The sequence below is a fragment of the Ambystoma mexicanum genome, chromosome 5q, assembly GCF_040938575.1.
Source record: "Ambystoma mexicanum isolate Mex_15411 chromosome 5q, UKY_AmexF1_1, whole genome shotgun sequence".
Classification (NCBI taxonomy): domain Eukaryota; kingdom Metazoa; phylum Chordata; class Amphibia; order Caudata; family Ambystomatidae; genus Ambystoma; species Ambystoma mexicanum.
Genome location: NC_090933.1, coordinates 255,804,304 through 255,825,219, shown reverse-complemented (window position 1 = coordinate 255,825,219; position 20,916 = coordinate 255,804,304).

Genomic DNA, 20,916 nt, shown 5'->3' with positions numbered 1-20,916 from the left:
ATCATCATCCACAGTTTGTCATCCCAGTATCCAATGAAAAAAGATGTCTCCTGCATTTCCACATTCAACAAAGAAACTGTGTGCAGCAGTGGCACAATATTGAAATTTGTTATTTACACTACAATGGTATTCTGTCACTTTCTTCCAAAATGTATGCAGAGCCTCAACAATATGTACAGTAAGTATACAGTTGTTGCTGTCATCCTTCTTTGTAATGGCTAAATGGCATTTCAGTACACATGTTTGTGCAATGCTTATGCCACTGTCCACAATCTTGGGAGCATGGCCGGATTATGCTGTGGTGGCTGTGGCCATGCACTCAAACACTCAAACATCATCATATCATCATATCACCAGACAAGCTGCCCACACAAGGCGCTATCCACGTACTACTGCACTATCCGCAGACTGCTGAGGTGTCCACGGACTGCCGCGGAGACTGCCACCTAAACAATTCTTCTTCCACCTAAAACATTACATTATGTCAACACTCTTTCACTCTCTCACCCTTCCCATTCCCTTTCCCAACACCAAATGCCCCAAACCATGTTTCCCAGTGCTGTTCACCGCTGCGATGTCCACGGATATTCGCGGATACAACATGGCAGCCGTTTTGGGAAAATATGATGCACATCACGTTTCCCTCCAGCTAATCAGCAGGTGCGTTGGGTGTCCAATCGGAGTCCTGTCCATGTAGCGGACCCAGATATCACTACGTATTTTGGGACATACATTTTGCCTTTTCAAAAAAATATACTGGATGGATTTCCACCAAATTTACAAAAGCACACATTCGGGACCAAGCCGCCTCTCCTCCTGCAAATCTGGTGAAAATCTATCCAGCGGTTTGGGCTGTAGGCGTGAGCAAAATGTTTTCCCATTATGTCTACGGAAAAAAAAATATTGGGACCCTCACAACAACTTTGCCCCCCATTGATGAAACCTCATCAAACTTGCCAAAGAAATTCAGACCGGGCCATATACTTTTTGTTGCAAAGTTTGGTAGGGATTCATCCAAGGAGAATGAAGTTATAAGCTGTCCACAAAGTGCTCTTCCTATGAGTGAGCATCTTAACCATAACTACACGGCCGCTACCGCAGGCCGTGTAATATATATCACTGACATTTGTTTTTCTTTCTATCTAGATTTCTTTATTTCCAGTTACAACCATCACTCACTATGGCCAGTATTCAGGGGTTCATGTTTCAACAGGAATACACAGACAAGGAAATGCTTGTGAGGGTAAGCCAGCAACAAATGGTAGAGATGACTGCTACCTGTGGTGAAGATTCCCCAGATCCTGATCGGAATCAAATGGCAGACTTTCCATCTAGTATACATGCCTTCAATTCCATCTTTGGCCAAAAACACATGTTGTCATGAAATCTCCACCTGCGTGACCTACATATCAGAATATGATCCTCTGTCATTAGGTGTAACACAGCTAAAGCGCTTTAGCTCAGTATGCCCCGCCCAGTAAAAACTCTTTATGACAACATGCCTTGAACCAAAGTATAATTTACCTTCGAAATACTGTCCAGCTACTTTTATGGATGAGAATTACAATTTAAAATGTCTTCTTCTAAAACTATTTGTCATTGAACTCACTCACATCTTCACTTATTTTTGGGAGTTTCTATCTCTGTGTTCTTTTTAAAATATAAGCAAAACGTGTACAATTAATATAAACTTCATTCAACTTAACAATATTTTTTATTTACCCAGTTGGTTCAGGCTTGTGGCACATAGAGCCTGCATGCTGTGGATGGCCAGAAGACTGGCAGTGAGAGTCTGCTGACTCACAGCTGCATCTGTCATAAGAGTCATAAGGAATTAATTGCTAAGTGATTCTAGTGAATACAATAGATGTGTGCAGATAATGCAAATCCTAAATCAATATAACATATCGTTTTTAGTATCATTCACATTTTTTTGCAAATAATGTTTTTGACAAACAATACATATTAATGACATTTGTTTCAAAGATTGCAATATAGTGCAATTTTTCAGTTGTTGATATGTCATATTATTTTCAATTTGTATCTCTACTAGTAACTCACACATACTTAATTGTGTCGTTTTTTATTAGTTATTCACAAAGTATGCTTGACATCATACACCTAATTATAAATGGACATTTGACATAATAAACAATAACGATATGCCTCCTATAAGTGCTCATATTGCTTATTTTTATCCATATTTATTAAGTGTTTTGATGGCCTCCCGTAGGATACATTCCATAGGTCTTTTAGTAAAAATGAATAAAAGGTCACACCATTTAGACGTTGTATAGTTTTTCAGAATAAGCTCATGTTCTAATAGAAAGATCCATGAATGATCACAATGGTCTTGTTAAAGTCACCCAAGCCATATCCCATATGTATATATAAAGTAACAATGAGATGGTGATGTTTATTTTTTTATAATATATCACCTATGCTACATATATGATTTATCTATGTCTATTAGGGATTACTATGCGAGAGTGGTGTTTTAGACCAGTCCCTGTACTATGGGCCTCATTACAAGTATGATGGTGTGGGGAAAACAGTGGTAACCCTGTTACGACTACATTACCAATGCATTACTGCATTGTTGTACTACAACTCTGGTGGTGAGGTAGAGAAAAACCTCCAGCAAAATGCCGGAGTTAATTCTGCTGCCTTACTGCCAAAAATCAGCAGTATCAGTGGAATTACCACTGGCGCTAATTCTGCCTGGTGCAGAACTTAATGTGCCTGGTGCTGAGCATAATCTCCAACACAAAGGAGTCTTGCATTTTATGACAGTTGGCCCAATGGGCACCCCAACCACGGTATCCCCAGCTTTTGCTTTGAGGGCTATGTCCAGGAAATCAGCATATATGACTGGTCCCGCAGGAGGGCTACAACCTGTTCTGCTCACTTCATACTCATCCCCCCTCCCTTATCAAAGGCAAGTGTCACTTTGCCCCATATCTGACAATGGAGCAGTGTGTGCTCATGGATTTAGCTACACACCTCCTGACCTCTTCTCAACATTTAGACAAAGCATATTTTGAAGCACCCAAAACACAAACATCCAACAGAATAAAAGGGCAGCCCTTCCTGTATCCTCACCCATTCACATATATACCCCCTAATCCCAATATATATATGTGACTTCTAATCCTTAACCAGAACACCTCTCTGCCTTCGACAAAAGAAATTATCATCTGTCTTGGTTGCAAAATGGCTATGTTTATTTTCTAACAGCACGCACTTTGTTTCTTCCTTCATCTTGTTTTCTTCTTATTGTTCAGGAAGATCAATTACAGTGGGCCTCATTACAAGTCTGGCAGTAGCTGTGCCAGTAAAACTGGCAGTTTGCTGCCGGACTTGTGAATCTTTCTACTACTATGTAGAAAGAAAACATACGGAGGGGCGTTGCCAAAGTGGCAGAGGGTACCGATGGAATACTCTATTCTACTCACTGACCCTTTACCCAAGATCACCTTTTCAAGCACCCCAAACCATTAATAGGGACAGAACAACAAGCCAGCCTAAGTTAAAACCACAGCACTGCAATGGGTGTGGAGAGGATCCCTGATGGTGCTGATGGATATCAGGAGTGCCGGTCCGATGTGAGGAACATAGTGGTAGTCCCATGGTGGCAGTGAGTGTGCATCTGTGCTGCCCTAACTCACTGCTCCGTATTTTGGGATACAGCTAAGTGACCTGGCATGACATGAAGGCCACATTGTAATTAGCCAGGCATGCAACTGGCACTCAAGGAGTCAGGGACAGAAGATCCTTTGCTGTAAACCCCTTTGCAGCGACCCCCACCTTAGCACCCAACTGACTTAAGATCACGGAAGAGAGAGAACTACAGCAGCAACCCTAGTGCACAGAGCAAATGTTTCTCAGGAGAGGGAGAGATATGAGGCCCCATATGATGCTCCATGAGTAAGGGGGGTAAGTGAGCAACCTGATGAAAGAGACAGCTGGCATAGGATTAAGAGCATGGCAAGCACAACAATGGGAGAAGAGGAAAGACATTGACAGACAATCAAGTCTCATAAAATCCTGCAACATTCCCAGCCACGCAGGGTTCCTGAGGAACCACCACTCATCATGGACAAAACAAATAAGTAAATGCAAGATGCTCTCCCGGGCTGGGAGAGTGAGCCCAAACATCCCCATATAAGGTGATATGGTCCAAGACTCCATGCAAGACAGAGGACACAAGCAATCAGGCATTTATGAAGATAAATAAAAAAGTACCACAGCCCTACAAACAATTAAATGAACACGGGGTGGAAAACAGGAGAATATGGAAAACCAGGGTACCATGGCTCCTCCTCTCACTTCTAAATTCATACTCCAGTCTTTGAAAACATTGAAGCATGACTTAAAAGACACCCTGAGGAATGAGCTGGCAACTTTATGCTCTGAGCTATCAGAGGCAACTGGAGAAAATAAATAGCTACTCTCAGAGAACACATAGATCAGACAGAAGGTCAATCTCATTCTGGACAGAGATATTCCCCACATTTTTGAGGATTTAGGTAGCATTAAGGAGACTATGGAGGCACCACAGATGAATTGTAAAGACCTTGCAAACAGGACCAGGTGGGATAATCTATGGATACAATTTATGAAGAAGGGGGTGGAAGAAGGAAATATTGAGGCATATATGCTGGAGCTATTCAACATGCTGGTGAAAGTCGCCATAAGCCAGAACATTATAAATGACTGAGAACTGTAGGGTATTTTGTGGAGATTTGGGGCCTGACGGTATTTTATTACCGCCGAAAAATAACTTAGCAATAATCACTCTTTGTATTCAGATTTGGCCATGTGCAACAATAATACAATGGACATGCATTATTTCAGCACCCAGACCTGCATATTTGGTATACGTGGTTGGTGGTATTTTGGTGAGCATAATTCCCTTGTTTTATTTGTGGCCCCAATGTCCAGAATCCCTTATCTTTGCTTAGATTTTTCGTGTGATCACTAGAGAGACCCCAGACCTACATTTTAGGAATACCACATTTTTCAGTGATAGTGTTGGTGTGCCACCATGGGCGAACTCACTGACTTATTTACAACAGAGAGCTATATATGGTAGTCTTGTGGTAATTTCCACTACCTTATATATGGTAGGGAGCTATGTTCAGAGAGTCTCTCTTCCCGTTGGCTCATGTACCTCCAACGAGCTATGCTACAGTCACTCACAATTATTCATACTGATTCTGACATGCACACATCTGTCTTAAAATGACCATTGCACTGTTTAAAAATCTCCCCACATCATCGGCATTGTAATGGTAAATAGTAAATACACCACCCGTCTGTTTTCAAATATTTTTCTGTATTATAAAAGTTGCATTTAAACACGATCTCATTCTTTACAGAAATAAATAAAATGGTACAGTAAAAGCATTGTCTATGACACACTGCAAAGAGCGTGGCGGAGAACAGAACTCAAATTGCAACATTGGTATTTGATTAAGACACGCACAGGAATCCTACACTGACTGCATATTACCGTACACACTCAGCTCCCACACTTCTCATTACCTTATCTTTTTAGTTGTTCTCTTTGGCTGTTCTCTTTGTGAATGTGACTCCCTTGAAGATTAACTCCAGCAAAAAGGAACGCTTGCCTTCTCAAACCGGGGTCATTGCCTGGAATTCTCAGCTTTTGCAGATAGGAATGCCTCAGCCAGTGGAAAGGTCCTTCTTTCAGCTCTCCCCAATCTCGACTGCAGCAGGACGCAGGAATCTGCATTCAGCCAGGAGTCCCACAGCCAGGTCTTCTCCCCAGTAGTGCAGAAAAATGTCTGCCTGTCTTTTTCCCCGATACTGCCCACTAAAACTTTCATCTCAGCCCTCTGTATGACGTGTCCCAATGAAATCCATCATCTCTCATCCTCCTACTCTCAACAATAGCTTCGCTTATAAATTTGCAATTGTTGCAAATCTGACTTCCTTCTTCCTGCAGTTACTGTGCACAAAAACACGGAGAATCAGGCAGAGAAGAGAAGAAAAAAAATCTGCACACACATTTAAATGGCTTTCAGAGTATGCCTAATTCTGCAGTGGAGAACACATTTTATTAGTGGGTTATGTTAAATAAGGTTTTATTAGTCAGGTTAATGGTTAATAGGTTAGCTGTTCATTTTCAAATGTGTCTCTCGCACCATAGGCATTTCAGGTGAAAAATAGTGTGCATTTTTAAATGAGCACGTGTGCTTTTAACTGTAAAAATAGATTTGCATATTATATGTTAAAATCGTTTTTGACTGAATAGCCTGTCTTTCCTTGTTAATCTGGTAACCCATATAGCAATGCACCGCACCCTTGTGGTGGTGCTGCGAAAAAAAATTGCTACCTGTGCAGTAGTGCTGTACTCTGTGCTGTTTGCTACCTGTGTAGTAGTGCTGTACTCTGTGCTGTTTGCTACCTGTGCAGTAGTGCTGTACTCTGTACTGTAACACGCCAAATATCCTTACATATACCCTCCTTTTGTTTTTAGAACTTGGCTATAATCCAAGCCAATTCCTAAAAACAACTTGTTCTTTTTTTTTTTTTTACAATATAGCAATCCAACAAAATGAATATTCATGTGCATCAATGAAAATTTGCAATCAACATTTCATCTGAGTCCATCAGTTCATAAAATGTTCCACATTTGCCTTCTCAGTTGAAGTGGCATTACTTTAAGTTTAAATTTTCCAAGTCAATTAAAAACAACGAAATAAAACAACTAACTAAAACAAATAATTAATATAACAAATTAAAATAAATAATTAAAATAATAAATACGTGGAACTTCATATGCCGGAACTTTTGTTTTGTCTCTTTTGGTATGTCCCGACCAGCGATGTTATTCGGTTCATTCGAGTACTCTTTCATCTTGGCAATCTTGAATCCACAGTAGTCATCTCTTTTGGCATTCCGGTTATTTTGTCTTCACCTCCACCTGGAGGCAGGCATCTTTTGGTCTTCATCCAGGGGACTCCAGGACTCCATCGTCTCCCGTGGCCTCTGATCCCGGAACCTCCGACCAAATAATGTTAATTGTCTAAATCAAAATAGAAAATAAACAGATTAAGTACATAGCACAATACTAACTTCATCCTTTTGCCAAAAATAAAACATGCTTGGTAAAAATATTTCTTTTTTTTTTTTTCTGAAATTAAACACAAGTTAAAAAAAAACAAGCAGATATTCAATATTTAACACACTTTCTCTCTGCACACCAACCATGAGATTCCATTATATGTGCATTTATTTATTTATTTATATTTATTTTATATTATATTTTACATATACTACAGTGTTTATGTGCCATCATAACAATCAACTTTTTAACTTCTTTGTCACTGCCTCCTGATTGTACCCATTTATTTTCTCTTTTTGTGTTCAAGGGATTTCTTTTTATCATAATATGACTTTTCACTGTCAGCAGCTCTTTCCAGATTTCTCTGCACAAAAGCAAATGCATGTTGCAAATGCCTCCTCAGTTCATCAATATATTCATGAACTGTGGATGCACTCACTAGAGTTTGCTCATGTGTTCTGTATAGTAGGTGTTGTGGTAACACCATTTTCCTACCTGTCAAGACCTCATGAGGGCTAACACCTGTTGCTTTGGCAGGAGTCGATCTGATTGCCATCAAAACCAATGGTAAACGTAAATCCCAGCTGGAACCTGCTTCTGCCACAAATTTCTTTAAAATATCCACAACAGACCTATTGCTTCTTTCAACTGTACCTGAAGACGCCGCCCGATATGCGATATGTAGTTTCCTTTTCACACGTAGTATTTGCCATACTTTACTCATTAGAGTACTTGTGAAATGACTTCCTCTGTCTGACTCAATTCTTTGTGGCAACCCAAACCTTGAGAACACATGGTTCACCAGCAATGTGGCTGCTGTTTGCGCACTACAATCTGGTGCAGGAATGCATTCAATCCACTTTGACATCAAACATACCACACTCAAAATATAACGGTGTCCCCTGCTCGACCCTTTTAAAGGACCTACATAGTCTATTTGCAAATCTGACCATGGGAGAGTTAGGCCTCTTTTCATCAATGGTGCTCTATGCATTGGTGAAGCAGGTTTAAATTGGGCGCATACTAGACATCCTCTAGTATATAATTCCACATCTTGGGACATATGTGGCCAGTAAGCATAATCTTTTAATATTTCTAATGTTTTTTTGTGAACCTCTATGGCCTGCAGTTATGGCATCATGTGCATGGTGTAGCATCAGTCCTCTGAATGAAAGGGGTACTACCCACTGTATTTGTCCTGTTATGGACTCTCTAATCATGAGTCCATCCTGTAATCTGATTCGTGTTTTGTTCTTTAATAACACCCTCAACTCTTCTTTTCCCATACAATCATTTTCTGTTAAAGGATTTTGTTCAGGATCTATCAAATGATTATAATAGATTCCCAAAATTTGATCATTCTTTTGTGCCTCAATCAAATCTTGGTCTGGCGTGTCATGACTCCACTGCACCACCGGTTGATCCACCTCCTTTGGTGCTTTAGAACGTGTGACTGCATCAATTTGTATTTCACCCATTAAATAATCAATAGGTAGCAATTCTCCCATCACAGCCCCAATCTTAGCCAGATGGTCTGCCTTATCATTTCCCTCCTTATCCTCTCCTGGTGTTTTTAAATGCCCACGAATTTTTCTCCAGTATATTATTAAATTATTTTCTGACACCAATTTGTCTATGGCTTGTATCATTTTTCCATGTTTAAGTGGCTTTTTGTTGTATGTAACCATGCCTCTTGCTTTCCAACCAGGCAAATACTCCACAAAGCTATTCCGTGCATAGTCAGAATCAGTCACCAGGACAATTTCACTGAACTTTTTATCAACTGCAGTAGCAATTGCTTTATAAATGGCTGCCAATTCCGCCACCTGACTGCTCCTATCCCCAATCCTCATCCCTATACTGGGGACGCCTTCACATTTCAACCAGACATTTCCTATTCCTGCCACTAACTGTTTATTACTGTCATTTTCAATGTGAAAAGCACAACCATCCACATATACAGTTGGCAAATCCTTGCATGTTTTTTCATCAAAAGCTTTGTGTGATGATTGTTCAAATTCCTGCAAACTAGTTTCCACTTCCATTTCATTTGGTATTTGTTCAGCTGCACAGTCATGTAAGTCAGCTAACCCTTGAGCAATTGGGCTCTTTTTATTTTGTCCATATCTCACTTCTACGGGAAAACCTTGTAATGCCAGCGTCCATGAAGTGATTCTGGATTGCGCTAGATTGCCTGATCTAATTCTTTTACTCTCTAAAAATTGCAAAGGTTGATGATTTGTTTCAATAATCACCTTTTCTCTCTGAACAATGGGGCGGAAATGTTGTAGCGCCCACACAGTGGTTAATAGGGCCTTTTCACATTCATTAAATTTCATTTCAACTTGGGAAAATGCCTTACTTGCATATGCAATGGTTTTGTGATTCAAATCGTGTTTTTGTGATAATACTGCTGACATACAATGTTCAGAAAAACCTATTTCTATAAAGAAATCCCTGTCCTTTATGGGGTATGCTAAACATGGTGCCTTTACAAGACATTCCTTCAATCTAGCCACTGCATCAGACTGCTCTCTTTCCCATCTCCAGGGAGTATTTAGTTTAAGCAGTTTAGTCAATGGTTGAGTGATTTCTGCATAATTCTCAATGAACTTTCTGTTATAGCCTGTCATCCCTAATAAACTTTTTACTCCTTTCACATTTTTAGGATCTTTTAATCTTTGTATGGCCTCTATTTTCTTCCTTTGTGGATTTAGCCCATGTTCAGTCACTTCATGCCCTAGAAAGTTCACTTTTTTCTTGCACCATTGTGCTTTTTGCAAAGATACTTTGGCGCCTGCTTTCTGCAATTGGCCAAGTACATGTCTTATTTCATCAAAATGTCTTTTCAGGCTTTCATTTTTTATCAGGACATCATCCACATAAACTATTGTTCCTCTTTCCGCTGCATCCGGCATGGCCTTTCTCAAAAATATGCCAAATTCACTCCCACTATTGATGTACCCGAACGGAGCTCTAAGCCAGGCATATTGAGTCCTGTCAAATGTAAAGGAAAATAAGTGTTGTATCTCCTCTGTCAATGGCACACACCAATATCCAGATGTGAGATCTAATGTGGTAAATACATTTGAACCATGTATCTGAGCTAGGCCCTGATCAATGAATGGTAGTGGCCATCTAGATACTGGTACTCTTTTATTTAACTCTCTTAAGTCTGCACACAGCCGCCATTGACCATTTGGCTTTAACACACCTAAAATAGGCGTATTGGATGTGCTATGAATGGGCCTGATTATTCCCCGTGATTCCAAATTTTTAATAATCCCTGCCAATGATTCTAAACATGCCAGCGGTAGTCTATACTGGCGTACAAACACTGGATTTCTGCTACAACCTTCTGGTAGTGTGGCCACATGTAAATCAGTTAAACCACAATCATAAGCATCTTTTGCAAATACATCCTTAAACTCCATAAATATTTCCCTCAGGTCGTCTCTATCCTTATCGCTGTCACATGCATCCGCTAAGGAGATCTGCTCTTCTACCATTCTGGAAAATTCTGGAAACTCTTCTGGTAAAGGAATCTCAGCGCTTTCCTCTAACTGTGTGGCTGTGTCTTTTTGTAGAGCTGCCACTTTTAAATATTTTGGCATATCAGCTTCCACTTCAATGGGCTGATTTCCTGTTTCATTTTCATTTAAATTAAATATTATGCAATCCTCTTGATGGCAGCACACTGTCTCATTTGAACCATAAGGATACACAGAATGAATTTTAAATATTCCTTTGGGCTGAGAGTCCAGGTGTTCTGGCAACTCGCCCTTGGCATCTACATATTTTTCAGGAATATTCCCAATCACCATGTTATTTAAATCTGCCGTATAATGTGACTTTTGTATGGCCATTCCTAATGGGGAGTTTTCCTCTAAATGAATATCCTGACAACCTTTATTATTTACCATGATTTTTACAGATCCCTCACCAATGTCTACCAATGGAATGTATTCATAATCCAGGCCTTGCTGTTTTATGGATTCATTCAGGCATACAAATGCATCAGAGCCTTTCATCTGCTGCCCATTTTTGCATTTCAGTGTTATTGCAAACTGTTTTGTAAATGCAGGAATAATAGTATCTTTCCTTATTTGTAATTCGACTGCATAAGGAACCAGTTGTGCACAATGATAAGCCCTTCTTTTGTCTTCAAATTCAGGTGCCGGACCACCTAGGCGTGACCATATTTTTTGATTAAGGAAATCTAACACCATACACATTCTGTGCATGATGTCATTGCCCATGTAAAATTCATTTTGTGCTCCACTCACTATCCATACATTATGGTAAATTGTTTTCTGCCCAATGCTAATTTTAAGCATGCATCTGCCTGCAATTCGGTTTTCAAAGTCTGGACTGTCCAACCCAGAAACATATTGGTTTTTAATCCTAAATTTCGGGATTTCTTCCCTCTCCATAATTTTTTGCAACAATTTCTCATTAATGAAACTCCTTTCATGTTCAAGTGCTAAAGTGGCTTTTATTGTTTTAAGATAATCATTTATACCAACATGAACCCATGGTTGCTCATCTTCCATGTGTATTTCTGCCAGAGTGGTAATGTGTTTTTCTGAATCTGTTTTAGGAGCAATATTCTGTTTGCATGTTTTCTCTTTTAAATAGAAACGTAATGTGTGCTCATCTATGGCAGTCTGCCAATCTTTCCTTGGGTCCAAGTATATTTGTACAGGTAGTTTTTCATTGTCGCTCTGCATTTTGTCTTGACACATTAATATAACAGTGACACTAGGTATGCAGCTATTCTGGAGATATACCTCCACAGCATCATTTGTTTTGGCAACGGTGTGACATTCATTTATATTGCTGTTTTGTGATTTTAGTTTCTTAGGCCTCAATGGTTTTTTGGTTAAGAACCACAGCACTCCATTCACCCCATCTATGAGAGGAGACAATCTTTTCAGGCAATCTGTCCCCACCAGAAATGGAATTTCACAAATAGATGTGATCAATACCTCTTGTTTCATTCTGTGCTTTGCTATTTTTATGTCAACCTCAGTTACACCTATGATGGGCACCTCCTCCCCATTAAAGTTATGCACTGGGCCTTGATTTGCCTTCACTGTGATCTGACTCTGTGGAGGCCTCCCTTCATTGATACTCTTTACCAGCTCCTTGGACATAATTGTGGCCTGTGCGCCAGTGTCAATCATAGCGAAGGTGTGGCATTTTTCTTCTACAGTGATGGGTGCATAATATCTGTCCTCAACTTCCTCTAATACACATAAGAAATGTGAATTCTTACTGATTTCAGGGCTCACCTTTCTCAGGTCTTTTTGACTTTTGGCTAAGCACATTGGTAAATGAAAAGACATTTTTCCCTCCTTTTTACCCATTTCTGTGCGAGATATTTTATTCATTTCTCCATGTTCAGAGGTTTTTTGGAGTGTGGCCACTGTTCGCCCATCCATCTGGGTAACATCAGAGACCACCTTACAACCTTCCAACTGAACATGTGTAACAACATCATTCAGCAATTTGTCATTTTTTAATTCCGTGCATTTGTGATCATTTAGTGTAATACCAGCCCTTTCAGCCTCTTCAAAAATATGTGGCTCAAAGAATTCTTCAGGTGATTGACTTGTCCCCTCCTTGTGAGTATTTCCCTTTTCTGTCTGTGTTTGGTCATTGTTTTGCTTGCCCAGGGAAGGAGCTATGGCATCCCCACTTACTCCCTGTTCACTGGTATTCCCCATGCATGAGTCATTTTTCTTAAATCTGTTCCTTTGTTCTTTTGGAATTCCTAATGTTTCTTTTTCATTTGTGCAAATCTTTACTGTTTTATTTAGCTCTAAGTTAAACCGTACCTCTTTTTTAGAAGTATTTGCACTTTCTATCACAATTTCATTTACTGGTACTTTCATTTTTAATCCATTAGGCATCTCAGAGTTGTTATGCAAAATTATATCAGAGCAATCTGTCATTTTGGCACTGCGATTATCATGAGTACTTAGTCACTTTTCGGAAGCCCCCCGGTCATTGCTATGGCCATCAGCCCCCTCTTTGGAAGGTTGTTTTTGCGCTGTATAGAGCTTTCCTATTTGCTCAGCTAACATTTTCACTTGGGCCTCGAGGCACTGGAACCTTTCCATCTCTCTAGGATCCTCTTTCTGTGGCCTAGGTCGATATTGGTTGTTTTCCCCCTGATTGGATCTATTCAAATACCTCTCAGGTGATTGATGTCGGTTGGGATGGTTTCTGAACTCTTGATTCATTTGTGGAGGGGAGCGGGTTGCACCCATCCTTTGATTATAGTCCCCTGGTGGGGAATCATTGTACTGGCGTGGACTGTAGTTCACGTTTTGCCTCATGTCCTGTCTCTCAGATTGTGGGTACTGGCCCCTATGTTGATTTCCATTATCAGTAAATCGATCCACATATCGGGGCCTATCCTGATTACCATATATCATGGTGTTGGGATCAAACCTACTCTGTGTCCCCAATGACTGGTAGGGACCATCATTTCTTTGATCTTGATTTTGTCTCTGGTTATTGTTCATACCTGCCATACCAGGCCGATATCCTACCCGGGGTCTATCCCCTAAATATCTAGGGCTGATGTAACTCTCTCTATTTCTAGGATCATGTGTTTGGAACATTGGTACAGGAAATGGCGATCTTTGTTGATTACCCCTTTGTTCAGGTGTCACATTATTTTTACCTTGACTTTGAGCAGACTCAAGGGACATTTTGGCTGACCTGATTTCCATTACTGTGGCTGAGGGTTCTTTAGATTTAGGCCTGGTATCTTTCATTTTATCACTTTCTCTACCCTGACAATAGAGTACCTCATATAGCTTTGTGCTTTGATGTACAATCCATTCAAGGGACTTGTCACGGTCAAATTCACGGACCAATTGGGATATGATGTCTTTCTGTAGCCCATAGAAGTATGCAGTTTTAAACTCATTGGAATTTGAGTCAAAAGATACATCAAAGCGAGAGAATGCTCTTTTTAAGTCTTGTAAAAATTGGCGAGGGGATGTATTAGGTCCAGCAGTAATTGTGTACGCGACTTTCTTTGCCTCCTGCAATGACTGAAAAGGAGAAAAATGACGCCTAATTTCTTTTTCAAACTCCAGCCACGTCATATTCTGCTGTTCATTTAATCCCCTTATGATGCTGGCCGTCGGGGCATCTAAAGTTAAATGAAAATATTGTCTGTACTGTTCCCTAGGTATCTAGGTATCTGGAGTGTCATGCACCGCTTCTAAGTGATCCTCAATGCAGCATTCACCTCCCTTTTTAAATGGTTTGATCAGGGCTTCAATGGATTTCATTATTTTTATGGGGCTACTTGTTGCAATACATGGAATTGCACTATTTTGTGATTCAATCCTGTTTTCAGGTGTATGATATTGGTGGCTGCCCCCAATGGGAGTATCAAATCCCCCAAGGGCGCTGCACCCAAGTTCAGTCACCGGCCCAGTCACTGGGGCACTAGCTATTTGGGCAGAGCTAGAATTCACCTCCACTCCATTGAATGTGGTACCCTGCCGCCTCTCCTGGGACCTGGGAATGCACATTTGCTGTTCTAAGTCCTGACACTTTTTAAGGAGTCTGTTGGCTTCATCATGCAAATAATTATTTTCATCACTCATTTTATTAATCACCTCCTGCATTTCGCACATTTGCATTTGGCATTCATTGAACTCTTTATTTCTCTTGTCTCTTTCTTGGATCATTTTAATCATTTCTTGTTCTGCACTCTGGAGGTCACCTTCTTTTTCACAATGTTCTTTTTGTAAAATCTGCATTTCTGAAACAACCTCATCTTTATCCTGCCTGATGTGATCCACTAAGGCTTTTAAGTGTGCCAATTCTTGCTCACTATCTTCAAATTGTTTCTTGCTTTTGGATAACTGAGTATCAAAGTCTCTGCATTTTAATTGCATGTCTTTTTGGCATACATCCAATTCTGCTCTCAACATTTCCTGATTTTTACTTGCCCCCTCTAATTCAGTCTTTAACCCGTTAATTAGCTGAGTATCATTCTCTTGCATTCGCAGGGACTTGTTTAAAATAAACCATATTTTGCCGCATAGCCGTATTAAACAGTCTTTCTCTGCACTTTTATCGGCTGCATTCAATAATCTTGTAAGGCAGACCTGAATTATGCTGCCTTCTGCAAAAATATTGTCTAGTTTTTCTTTCTGCACCTCACCCTGAATGCGGTTACTCCATTCTAACGTGCTATTCGAAGACCAATTCCCATGTGCAAATAACTTTGCCTCTAAATATTGCACTAGATCTGAGAATGTGGTTTCCCTTTGTGACATTCTGAAATTCGTTTTTAGTGGCACACTGCTATTATAAAATGGGTTCCCTTTAATGTGCAAATGGCAGTGTGAGACACGCTTGCCACGCCCAGTAGGTACTCTAGGATCACTTTCCCGGCCTGCAACGCACCATAAATATGTTGGGTATTTTGTGGAGATTTAGGGCCTGACGGTATTTTATTACCGCCGAAAAATAACTTAGCAATAATCACTCTTTGTATTCAGATTTGGCCATGTGCAACAATAATACAATGGACATGCATTATTTCAGCACCCAGACCTGCATATTTGGTATACGTGGTTGGTGGTATTTTGGTGAGCATAATTCCCTTGTTTTATTTGTGGCCCCAATGTCCAGAATCCCTTATCTTTGCTTAGATTTTTCGTGTGATCACTAGAGAGACCCCAGACCTACATTTTAGGAATACCACATTTTTCAGTGATAGTGTTGGTGTGCCACCATGGGCGAACTCACTGACTTATTTACGACAGAGAGCTATATATGGTAGTCTTGTGGTAATTTCCACTACCTTATATACGGTAGGGAGCTATGTTCAGAGAGTCTCTCTTCCCGTTGGCTCATGTACCTCCAACGAGCTATGCTACAGTCACTCACAATTATTCATACTGATTCTGACATGCACACATCTGTCTTAAAATGACCATTGCACTGTTTAAAAATCTCCCCACATCATCGGCATTGTAATGGTAAATAGTAAATACACCACCCGTCTGTTTTCAAATATTTTTCTGTATTATAAAAGTTGCATTTAAACACGATCTCATTCTTTACAGAAATAAATAAAATGGTACAGTAAAAGCATTGTCTATGACACACTGCAAAGAGCGTGGCGGAGAACAGAACTCAAATTGCAACATTGGTATTTGATTAAGACACGCACAGGAATCCTACACTGACTGCATATTACCGTACACACTCAGCTCCCACACTTCTCATTACCTTATCTTTTTAGTTGTTCTCTTTGGCTGTTCTCTTTGTGAATGTGACTCCCTTGAAGATTAACTCCAGCAAAAAGGAACGCTTGCCTTCTCAAACCGGGGTCATTGCCTGGAATTCTCAGCTTTTGCAGATAGGAATGCCTCAGCCAGTGGAAAGGTCCTTCTTTCAGCTCTCCCCAATCTCGACTGCAGCAGGACGCAGGAATCTGCATTCAGCCAGGAGTCCCACAGCCAGGTCTTCTCCCCAGTAGTGCAGAAAAATGTCTGCCTGTCTTTTTCCCCGATACTGCCCACTAAAACTTTCATCTCAGCCCTCTGTATGACGTGTCCCAATGAAATCCATCATCTCTCATCCTCCTACTCTCAACAATAGCTTCGCTTATACATTTGCAATTGTTGCAAATCTGACTTCCTTCTTCCTGCAGTTACTGTGCACAAAAACACGGAGAATCAGGCAGAGAAGAGAAGAAAAAAAATCTGCACACACATTTAAATGGCTTTCAGAGTATGCCTAATTCTGCAGTGGAGAACACATTTTATTAGTGGGTTATGTTAAATAAGGTTTTATTAGTCAGGTTAATGGTTAATAGGTTAGCTGTTAATTTTCAAATGTGTCTCTCGCACCATAGGCATTTCAGGTGAAAAATAGTGTGCATTTTTAAATGAGCACGTGTGCTTTTAACTGTAAAAATAGATTTGCATCTTATATGTTAAAATCGTTTTTGACTGAATAGCCTGTCTTTCCTTGTTAATCTGGTAACCCATATAGCAATGCACCGCACCCTTGTGGTGGTGCTGCGAAAAAAAATTGCTACCTGTGCAGTAGTGCTGTACTCTGTGCTGTTTGCTACCTGTGTAGTAGTGCTGTACTCTGTGCTGTTTGCTACCTGTGCAGTAGTGCTGTACTCTGTACTGTAACACGCCAAATATCCTTACAGAACACAGGCCATGTGAGAATAGGAAAAGACCGCCCTCCGTGAGACATAGGGCCTCATTACGAGTCAGGCGTTAAGGGTTTTACGGCGCCGTAAACGGCGCCGACCCTTAACGCCTGATTACAAGGTCCCTTTGTGGGATGGTGATTTTTACGCCTGCTTTTTGGGTCGTAATGAAGCCCATAATGTCAAAGTTCCATATTTTCAAAATAAAGGACACAATATTAAATGAAGCAAGAAATAAGAGGCACATTAAGTTTCAAAGAAGCAAGATTCTAATCTACCAAGACCTGTCACAAGCAACCCTGGTCAGAAGATGAAAGATGAAAGCCACTCAGACTTACCCATTTAGCCTACAATTTAGGAAACATGGCCAGACCCATACACTCCTGTCGCTGGATGCAGGTCTGAAAAACCTGGGCATGCAAAATCCTGAACTAGCCACTGTATCCATGCAGGAGAAAATACAGAAAAAATGGACAGATATACAACAGAAAAAATGGCAAATGAAGAAATCCAGGCAACACACAAGAAACCAAAAATAGAGGAATAATATAGTCACTGGCCTGATGTGGTACTAAGTACTTAAACATCTACAGCCTTGGGGAACCTCGAAAACAACCTCTACCCCACAAGAGAGGTATCACAAATGACTAGCATAGATTCTTGGATGGAGACTGGGTTGGGGGCAGGGAGTGGGGCTTTGTATATAGAAGAAAGACAGGGGGAAAGGACAGGGGTGAGTGCATGGGAAGCCAGTAATTATGAATGAGCAAATATATAGGCTTGCTAATGCAACTTGACCGAAGAGGGTGTCAAGAGGCTGAAGGCCTGGAGAGAGGGTGGAGATCCCTATAACCCAATTGGTGTAGTGAGTGATTAAAAGGACAGTTAAAAGTTAGGGTTTTTTACAAGAGGCGTTGCAAAATTGATATGGATCTATCTTTGATGACTATGGACACATTAGGGACTTAGATGGCAAAACAATAGGAAAGGGAATAAAGGGGAAAGAGAATATGGATGATACATTAGGGTTGCTTAATGTTAGGGGAATCAACACCCCCAAAAGGAGAATTCAGCTGCTCCGGAACTGAAAAGGCTTAAGATTCAGATAATAGCACTACATTGGAAAAGAAGGACCAATGTAAATTTAGACATGGGGATTTATCGATACAGATTCAATCATGAGCCAAGACAAAAAGACAAGAGTCACAACAAGGATATAGCATTTGAGATTCGAGACAGTAAAACTGATTCTGAGCTGTAGTATGTAATGGCTCGAGGTATCATTGGAGAAAGAACACTAATAATAGCCTCATTCTATGTCCCTAACACAGCTCAGGAGAATGTCATGGTAGACTTCCTTGCAAAGCTATGTCAGTGCACAGAAAGGGATATAGTAATCATGGGCACATGAATGTAGTCACGGACAATACCCTAGATAGGTTCTCTCAAAATACTTTTACACCAATAGTGGGAGTTCCCCATAGAATATTACGCACACTTGGTAACGTAGGGTTAGTGGATACATGGCGAGTACTGAACCTGAAACAAGACACTACACCCACTACTCTCAAGTACACAAATCCTTCTCTAGGGTCGATTATATATTTGCCACCCCAGTTTAGATGAACTCACCCTGAAAATTAAGATTGAAACTATGACTCCCACGGATCATAATATGGTCATAGCAATGATTTATAGCCTCGGAAATCAGAGTAAACGAGGCCCGTGACATCTTCCATCAGGCATGCTAAGTGACCCACTGTGTGTGGAAGAACTTAAGAAAACGGTGAGGGAATACATAGCCTGTAACAAGCCCAAAGATACAACGCCCAGGATATACTGGGGTACCATTAAAGCGTTGGCAAGAGGTAAACTGATAGCACTGTCAGAATAAAAGAACTAAAAATAAAGGAGACAGAACAAAATGCTAACCCAACAAAATCAGTTATAGACACCAAGCCAGAATTCAAAATCAGCTACACACACTCTAAGGGTTCAAAAAGTGGACCATACCCTGTTATGTCTAAAGACCTACTAGGAATATAACAATAGGCCAGGGAATCAGCTAGTAAACTTACTAAGGGCTAGAACTGCTAAATCATGTATAAGGACCATGGTGGCTGAAAAGGAGCACGAGAAACGGAATGAACACATTAAAAAGTCAGCTTTCTAGATATGCTATACTAAACTATGCAATGTGGAAAATGCGGAATTCACAGAACAGCTGGCATATCTATAAGTGTTTACACTCCCTGCACTTTATGAAAAAGAAAGAAGCTCCATAGTGATACTGATAGACCCACAAGAGGTAATAACAGCAAATATTAGCAATACCCTAACCACGATCATTAACACAATTAGAACCAGGGCGGGGGAACTTATCGGACTCGATGAAGGTAGCTCACATAACTCTCATTCATAAATCAGGGAAGGAACCCAAAATGGACATCAAACCGGCCAATCACTTTACTAAATCTAGATATCAAAATATTCACGAAAATATTAGGCATCAAAATGGAACAGCCCATTCCCTCCCTGGTAGATCCAGACCAATCAGGGTTTGTGATGGGAAGAACGATGGCAGACAACATGCGCTGGGTACTACACCTAATAAATAAAGAGAGTAAACCTGCAGTCCATTCCCTGCTGCTAGCTTTAGAAACTGAAAATGCATTTGATAGGCTGGACTGGGGATTTTTATAGCTACCCTCACCAAGTTTAACTTTGGACACATGATGACATATATAATATAGCCAAAATATAGAGCTGCAAGAGCACAAATCCAGAATAATTGACAGTTTAGAAATCACATCTGCCTAACGAGGGGCACACTGTAGGGATGCCCCCGTTCACCCATTCTGTTTGGCCTGCTGGTGGAACCCTTGTCTGTGTGGATCAGATTTAATCAGGGAATTATGGGAATCAAATTTCAAGGAAAAGAACAGAAGGCAACCCTTTTTGCAGATTACATTATGTTAACCATTACTAACCCCAAACCTCACTGAAGAACTCAAACAATTTAACAGGGTCTCTTGATATAAAATAAATGAGACCAAATCCAAAATTTTGAATATTAACATCCCACCCTAGGAAATGGAGAAACTGACATCTCACTTCACTTTCACCTGGGTGAAAGAAGGGGTGACCTGTAATGTGACCTGTTTGGGAATCAAGCTGGCAGCCAGTGTGGTGCATCTATACAACTCCAACTACCCGCACCTATTAACTAAATAAATGAAGACATAGTAGGATGGGGCAAACTGCGACTTTCATGGTTTGGAAGAATATCGGTAATTAAAATGAATGTCCTTCCCATGCTTTTATATCTTTTGCAATCAATGCTGATCCCGCTGCTTAAAAAGAAAATTAAAGAATGGGAGAATAAACACCTTAAATTTGTGTCAGATGAGGGGATCCAAGAGTGAACAGACACATTCTAGCTGCAGCCAGACACAGAGGGGGACGGCCGTTCAGAAACTGAATATATTACTACTGGGCGATCCAAATAAAAAAAGTAGTAGAATAGGTACAAAAATATACAGGGAAGAAATGGGTGTATATGGCTTTGAAAGACAAGGGGTTTGTAAAATTGACCGTTCTAGCCAGTAAT